Consider the following 7,230-nt stretch of genomic DNA (forward strand, 5'->3'; position numbering starts at 1 on the left):
CATAGAAGGGGGCTCTGTGCCCTCACCCTTAGCTCTGCATGGCCTGGGCCCTCCTTTCACAGGTGAGGCAGGGGGACAGTGCTGGCTCCATGCACCAGGACCACTGTTGGGCAGCATCAGGTGGCACCAGGTACTGGGGCAGGACCAGTGACCATGGGGGCCAGGGCTGCCAGACATCTATTCTTTTGTTTGCATATATGTGTCATGTAAAAAGTGGTTTGACCCAAACAGCAGTTTCCCCTTATTTTACCCATAAATTCATACTTCCATCACCCACCCAGCTGTAGGTGGTGTCTCTTACCAGCCCTTAGCTCACTCTCCTTTGCTAACAAACCTTGAAGGCAGAGAAGCATCTCTGAATACGCTGAGGCTGGTGGTACCCCGGGTACCAGTGACTGTGATCAGCCTGCCCCATCCAGAGGGCAGGATCACCCCTGTCCCTGCATGCCTCTGCCCATGGAGGGAACTCATGACATGGCCTGGGTGTGGGCTCACAGCAACAGTCAAAAAAGGCCAGCCCGTGCTGGGCACCCACCACAGCAGCACTGAGCACCATCACGGGTGTGTGCCTCCTCTCCCCTGCTCTCATTTCCCTAACCAAGCAGAGCACATCAGGTGTGTGGCTGCTCCACCTGAATTTCATACTGCATCTGGATGGGAGGAGAAGATCTTCTTCCATAGCCCTCTCCCCAGGCTGCTTGCTCCCTGATGCTAGAGCCTGGACCCTGGATGCTACTGTTCAATCCAAGCTGCGACAACACAGCAAACCCGACCTCTGAGCTGCTAGTACCCAGACTGCTCAAAACCCTCTCTCATCCAGAGGAGACTAGATCCTCTCCTAAGTGCTCAAATGGCACACAGCAATTTCTGGTGTGTTAACTGATGATGTGGTTCTCTGAATACTCCTCTCAGGCGAATAACTGATTTATTTGCATTTAGTGATTCTTCTACCAGCTGCCTTGCATAGGAACTAGAGAGCTGCCAGGGTTTGCTACAGGTCAGTGTTCTAAACATATATCCAAATTGAATGAGGGATTTGCTATAACCTGCACGACGTTGCAGGCTGGATGAGGCATCTTAAACCCAGGAGCTCTAGGTGTAACTGAGCCTTGTTTCCAAATGCAGACGAGGGTTGCCGAAGGACACAGAGACCCTCCTTCCTGAAGGTTCGTTCCAGCAGTACAGAGAACCTCCCTCCTTCCTTGCGGTCAGATGTTTACGTAGACAAAAGTAAATTATCTTGGCAAGTGCCCTTTGTAGTTTTGGACCTTTTCCACCCTTCTGAAATGATCATAATTTTTGTTCATTAATTTGAGACTGAGGTTGTTTGCAGACCAACACTAATAGCAGAAATATGCCATTTATACCAATTAAGCATTCAACTTAATGCTTTTATATAGCTGATTTGTAGCAGAATTTGGTCAAACTGCTTTCATTTAAACCCATGTAACCCATTTTAATGGATATGAAAGCAGAATTAGCTTTTTTCCTTTAATAAGCCATTGTAGATATCCTAGCAGTAAACTCGTCACTCAAACCATACTCCTGTCTCCTTCTCTGCTTCTCTCTTGCTTTCCCTGTCCCAGAACCTGCTGCTGTCTTGTGGGAGAAACCTGCAACACATACAACCCAGCCCAGGGCAGAATTATAGTCTGTTTCAAAGATATGTTTAAGATGGCTGCGTACTCAAAAGTATAAAAGCTATGTTAAGACTGTAACCTGTACACATGCCCTTAGGCATTTGCATGGAGTTAATGTCTTCAGCATACATGAAGTCATCGTATATCTTCATCAGGACTGTGGCCTCAATCAGTACACAAAAAGGGTACAGTTCACTTAGTGAACATCGATGCAATATTTATTTTACCTTTAGGTTTATTTATCAAAAGCAAGCTCTGCAGCAAATGTATGACACGGAGAATTTCAGTCTGAACGCTCAAGCTATGAGCATGCTTCTAGAAAAAACAGTCTGCTTCTCCTTGGGGATGGATGCCTCTGGCCACCTTCTTTTCCTGGGACCATGCAATTCCTCCCTCCAACATAAGACACCCCTGAAGGAAGGTCCAGGGGGATCAGGTGGAGGCTGTGGTCACCACCAAGTGGCCCTCAGAAAAGAGGTCAGTCAGGAACAGGAAACCTGAATTTTTGTGCAACAACAAACCATTCACAGCCAAACTCTTTCCCAAAGCAAGTCTGGGACATGCACACATGCAGCTGAGCACATGTGCTCCGTGACATATACCCAGGTTATTCATACAAGCAAGCACTGACCCAGCTAAGAACATCAGTTGTATGGCCCTGCTGTGCTGGGGAACGTTTCTGTGCAGCAAAATCTGGTTACCTTCCATATTGCGAGCAACAGAAAGCAGGTTCTTATGAACAGTTAAGTGTAACGTGGCCTTGTGGGGAGTTGTAAGGATAGGACATGTAGGAAGGTGAGCCACTGAGATTGCAATGCACATCCACCTGCTTTAAAGGAAGCCTGTAGCTTCCTGAAGAAGAAAACCAATTTAAGATGCACTTTGCTCAGGTTGCAGCACATCTCTGCAAATAGTTGCGCTGCATCCCAGAAGGGGTGAATTGTGGTGTAGCCAGAGCACTGGATTCACAGCCAATAAAACCTCTGTGAAGAGATGCCCCCTGGCAACAGGTACCTGTTTGCAGCACCCCATGGCAAGGTGGTTCCCAACCAGCACATCTGCCAGCGCTGACGGCCCTGCCCAATGCGGTCGAACAGCTACACCAGGGCAGGGGCAGCACCCACCGAGCCCGACATCTCCCCCTCTGCTTCCACCAGCAGCTGCTCAGGGAGGGGTACGAGGACAGGGCAGGTGTGGAGCAATGGTTTCCCAGGGTGGTCTTTTAGCTTCAAGCAATTTGCAGCCCATGGACTTCCTGAGCCACAGACGGCACCGCTGTGACGAGGGAATCATTCCAAGTATTCCCAAGCCCTTGAAATTAACAGGAGTTCGTGGAGAGGAGGCATCTGCCAGGGCAAACTGCCTTCAGGTCGGGGCTGGCTGTGTATCCACCTCCTAAACTGGTTTCCAGGAGAGATTCCTGCAAGGGAAGCGGCGCGGCCGCCGAGGCAGAGGCTGCAGGGAGCCGGGGGCGGCGGGGCGGCGCGGCGGCGAGCTGCCGCCAGAGGGGGCTCGAAGCCCGCGGCCGGGAACGGGCCCGGTGCCGGGGACCCGCCGGGAGGTGGGTCAGCACCGGCCCCCGGCTCCGAGCAGCGGCCGGGCGGGGGGCGGCCTCTCCGCGGGGCGGGGACACCCGTTCCGCGGCCGTGGCTTCGGGTAAAGCCCTTCCCTGGAAAGCCAGTCTGCAAATGCAGCAGCAGGAATATTAGCAGGGGGCTCCCAGGAATTTGCCGCTGAATTCCCGGCACCGAATACGCACAAACACACCCGTAACCTCCCGCTACGCGTTGCCGCACGGGTTAACGGCTGAGGCTCCTGGCGGGCGGGCCCCGTGCGCTGCAGCGGGGGGCGGCCCGGAGGGGCCGGCTCCGCGGGGGCGCCTTGCCCGATGCCCCGATGTGCCTCGCTGCTGCTCTCCTGTGCATCTGCGCTCCTGTTTTAAGAGCTCTTGTTGGTAACCAACACCGAAAGAGCAGCCTCTGGTTTTGCAGGCGAGGGAGTGAGAGCAAGAAAGGAAATCTCCAGAGTTTTGCAAGTGTAACTATGGCAAATACTCGCCGAGTCTCCCCCTAGCCAGCCTGCAGCCATCCGGCTAGTCTGAGGAGTGTCACTTTAACCATTAATAATAATAATAATAAAAATTAAAAAAAAAATCCAGGATAACATTAATCTCACCTGGATCTCACTCATTCCTGTCTGATCTCTAGGCCAGTACGAGATGAAAGCAGGATGGAGACTTCATGAGAGCCTACAAGCTCTTCTGCTGCCCCTTGCCTCTCTTAAGAGCCTCTGCTCTCACATCCTCCTCGTCAGCTCTCCCCGCTGTCGCACAAGACGTTCCCCCAAGCTGCCTCCCTGTCACGCAAAGCTGTGCAGCCCTGCATTAGCACCAGTGGTGGAGAGCCTCTCTGCTTCTCCTGCTTCTGTTTCATCAGGGAAAGGAACTGGCAGATGCTGTAACACGCTGCTACAGTGTATCTTGCCTGGGTACCCCAACAGTGAAAGCTGGAATGTCTTTGAGAGGGAAGGTTTCAGCTCTGCACGTGCAACAATGATGAGCACTAAGGGATCTCCACTACAAGGTAGCTAAATCGCACCACAGCTGTATCCCAAAAGACAGGTGAGAAATGGTACAATCCTGCCTGCCCTGGGAGGCAGGAGCTAAACAGACTCAGCTGGTCCCCTCATACTCTCACACTCCCAAGTACAACAACAGCTCCCACGACAGTTTCAAAACTGTAGGATGTCCCAGGTACTTGCTGGGGTAAGCAGCACACCTGAATTTCTTTAGAGACACCCTCAACAGGGAATTGGGTTTCTTCACATGGGTTGATTTTCACACATCTTCATCTAGCTCAGCAAGCTGAGGGCATGTACCGGTACCCGGAGACAGCATGGGTGCTCCTGACACACTTAGGGCTCAGAGCCCTACCAACATCTGACATTCATCTTCATGCCATGTCTGGGTTGGTCACCTCTGGCTAGTAGGCTACACATAGACTCTCACCTTGAAGTCGCTTTAAATACTTCCCAGTGTCATTACTTTCATAGCAAACTCCGAGCACTTCAAGAAGCCAAATATGTGTCAACACATGTAAAGAAATCAAACTACAGTTTTAAAATAGACTGGAGAATATATACTTTCTGTCAAGGGTTTCATTAAAGATCAGCTGATCTCTTCCTCTCAACTGAGTTTTTGACTTGGGGTATCCCTGCCAATCACCTTCTATCCAGGCCAGATTCTGTTCCAGATTATTCCTGTCCTGTGGAAATAAAGCCACGGGAAATGAAAGCTAATAACGTATGGTTTATTTTCAGACAGATGCAATACCTCCAGAACTGCTCTTTGGATTTTGGCATGAGTTTTAAAATAGGATTCACAGCCTGTTCTAAGTAAAATGGGAAAATGTATCCATCATTGTGGCAGAATTCCTCATTCGCTATGGAGGAGGAAAAATTTTCCTAAGCAGAATTTTCCTTTCTGTAGCCCCCCTGCCTCGCCCAGGGATCAGAGCTAATTTTACTGCCTCTCCCCTGAGCCTCTATTTCCTTCATTTAAAAGAGATCCCAGATGCACTCAGGAAACCACCAATGTCACAGGTGGCAGCACCACAGCATCTCTGTTGGCCTCTGTCTGCCTTCTTCCAGCTTGGCCAATGGCTGGAAAGAGGTCCTGCCTCAAGCTGGGTGGGTAATCCCTTTCAACATGCATTTAGCAAGAAAACTGAGAGGTGAGATCTCCTTTTAATATGTAGGACTGGAAACTGGTCTGAGCTGCAACATTCAGTCCACAGCAGGAGCTTTGCCAGGGGTCTGCTTTGTGCCCACATCCTCCCAGAGGCACTTGTGATACCAGCACAGCCCAGGGACTGTGTCCATTTCTGCACATGTGTGTTTAATCCCTGTGTTGAATCCCTTGGATTAACCTTTTGTTTGATCACACACTTCATACTAAGTACTTGAATGTAATAGGAGGGGAATCTGGTTTACCCAGGTCCTTTTTTTTTCTCTCCTTCATCAGTTCTGTCACACCTGGCTTAGGCAGACTTTAGAAATAAATGCAGACTGAATCTAATAGTCATTAATGCATCTGATGGGATTGCCTGTAACAGATTTGCCAGCCTTAAGGACTTTTCAAAAGTCCATAAAATATAGCATTTTCTTGTATATTTTCCCCCATAACCACACTAATTGGTTGTCCCAGTTGTGCAGATTGTGCTGAGGCAGGAGGTGTTCTGATTATTCCCTTTGTTTATAGTATTAGACTTAGACTATTGTTGATCTTATTGTTCTTATTTGTAACATGTTTGCCTCACTAGGACAGTAATTGTGTCAAGCAAGTTGGAGTCCAATCTGCAGAGCTGAATGTTCAGAACTGCAAAAGAAAGGCTCCAATTTTTCAAGCAGCGGGCGCATTACTCCTCCACTTGGATTATTAAATTCTAATTATAGCCTGTTGATCCAGTTACAATGTTGTTTGTAAATCTAAATACAGTTCTCTAAAGCCTGCACTGATACGCTTTTTATTTCTTAACCTGTTGATGCTTGGTAAAAAAATACCAGTTTGCCTAATAGAGCAGGTGGAGGTTAGCTTGCTCCTGATCAAGCTCTCTTTTCCTCTACTGTATTCCTTTGGATATATTTAGGAATGAGCACTTAAAGGCACGGATAACACCAAGAACAACCATGACTGATGCATTTCATGTAGTCCCTTGGTACCTGCAAACTCACCAGAGCTGAGATCAGGATGAAATTTTCCCTTATGTGAGACTGGCAAGGACTGGCGTTCGAGTTTGATTTCTCTGTGCTTGAGCAGTTACCCAGGCTTTTCTGGGAACGGCACCTTAACAATTCCCTCTTACACTGGCAATTCCTTTAGTCCCTTCTTTTCCTGTAATGTTTTTGTATTTTTGCCTCTTTTACAAGAGAGTTCTGGTTCATCACCCCTTGTGAGAAGGTGTTTCGTGGGGTGCATTTTGTGTGCAGTAGGGTTGGTTGAATCCACATACAGTGACTTCATATGAACTAAGTATCAGTGAGGCAGTCATCTGTGATGGCCATGAGGAAACGCCATGCCCTTCCAAGCCCTTTTCTTTCCTCTGTCTTTGTGAATGTTAAATGCAAAGAACGCAGAGGTGCCTGAGCCAAGCAGTGTGAACAGCAGCAGTTCCCAGGAAACTGCTGTGTCTCAGATGGCTGGAAGTCTCTACAGCTCTGTGCTGTTAGCACACCTGCAGCATCCTTCCTCACCTGTAAGAGCAGAGGTGTTCGCAGTAAGAAATTACCATGGTAGATGATCGCCTGAGTCCACAAACCATGCTCCCATCACAACCTTATTTTTTCTTCCCAGCTTCTTTTAAGTTCCAGCACACTTGTGTGCTTACAATGCTTATAAACACCCGGCACAGGCTTTTAGCCAGGTTTCTCATGCACTGGGTGAGGTGGCCCACGGTAGCTTAACTGCTGGGCATGGAAATCACCAGGAGCACACCCAGCACTGCCAGAGGGCTCCTCCCAGAGCCAGGCACAGCTCCAGGCAGTGAAGCATCCCAATACATCTCAGTAGTGGGAAGGGCTGGGAAGGGTTGTG

Source organism: Falco biarmicus, chromosome 9 (genome assembly GCF_023638135.1).
Source record: "Falco biarmicus isolate bFalBia1 chromosome 9, bFalBia1.pri, whole genome shotgun sequence".
Classification (NCBI taxonomy): Eukaryota; Metazoa; Chordata; class Aves; order Falconiformes; family Falconidae; genus Falco; species Falco biarmicus.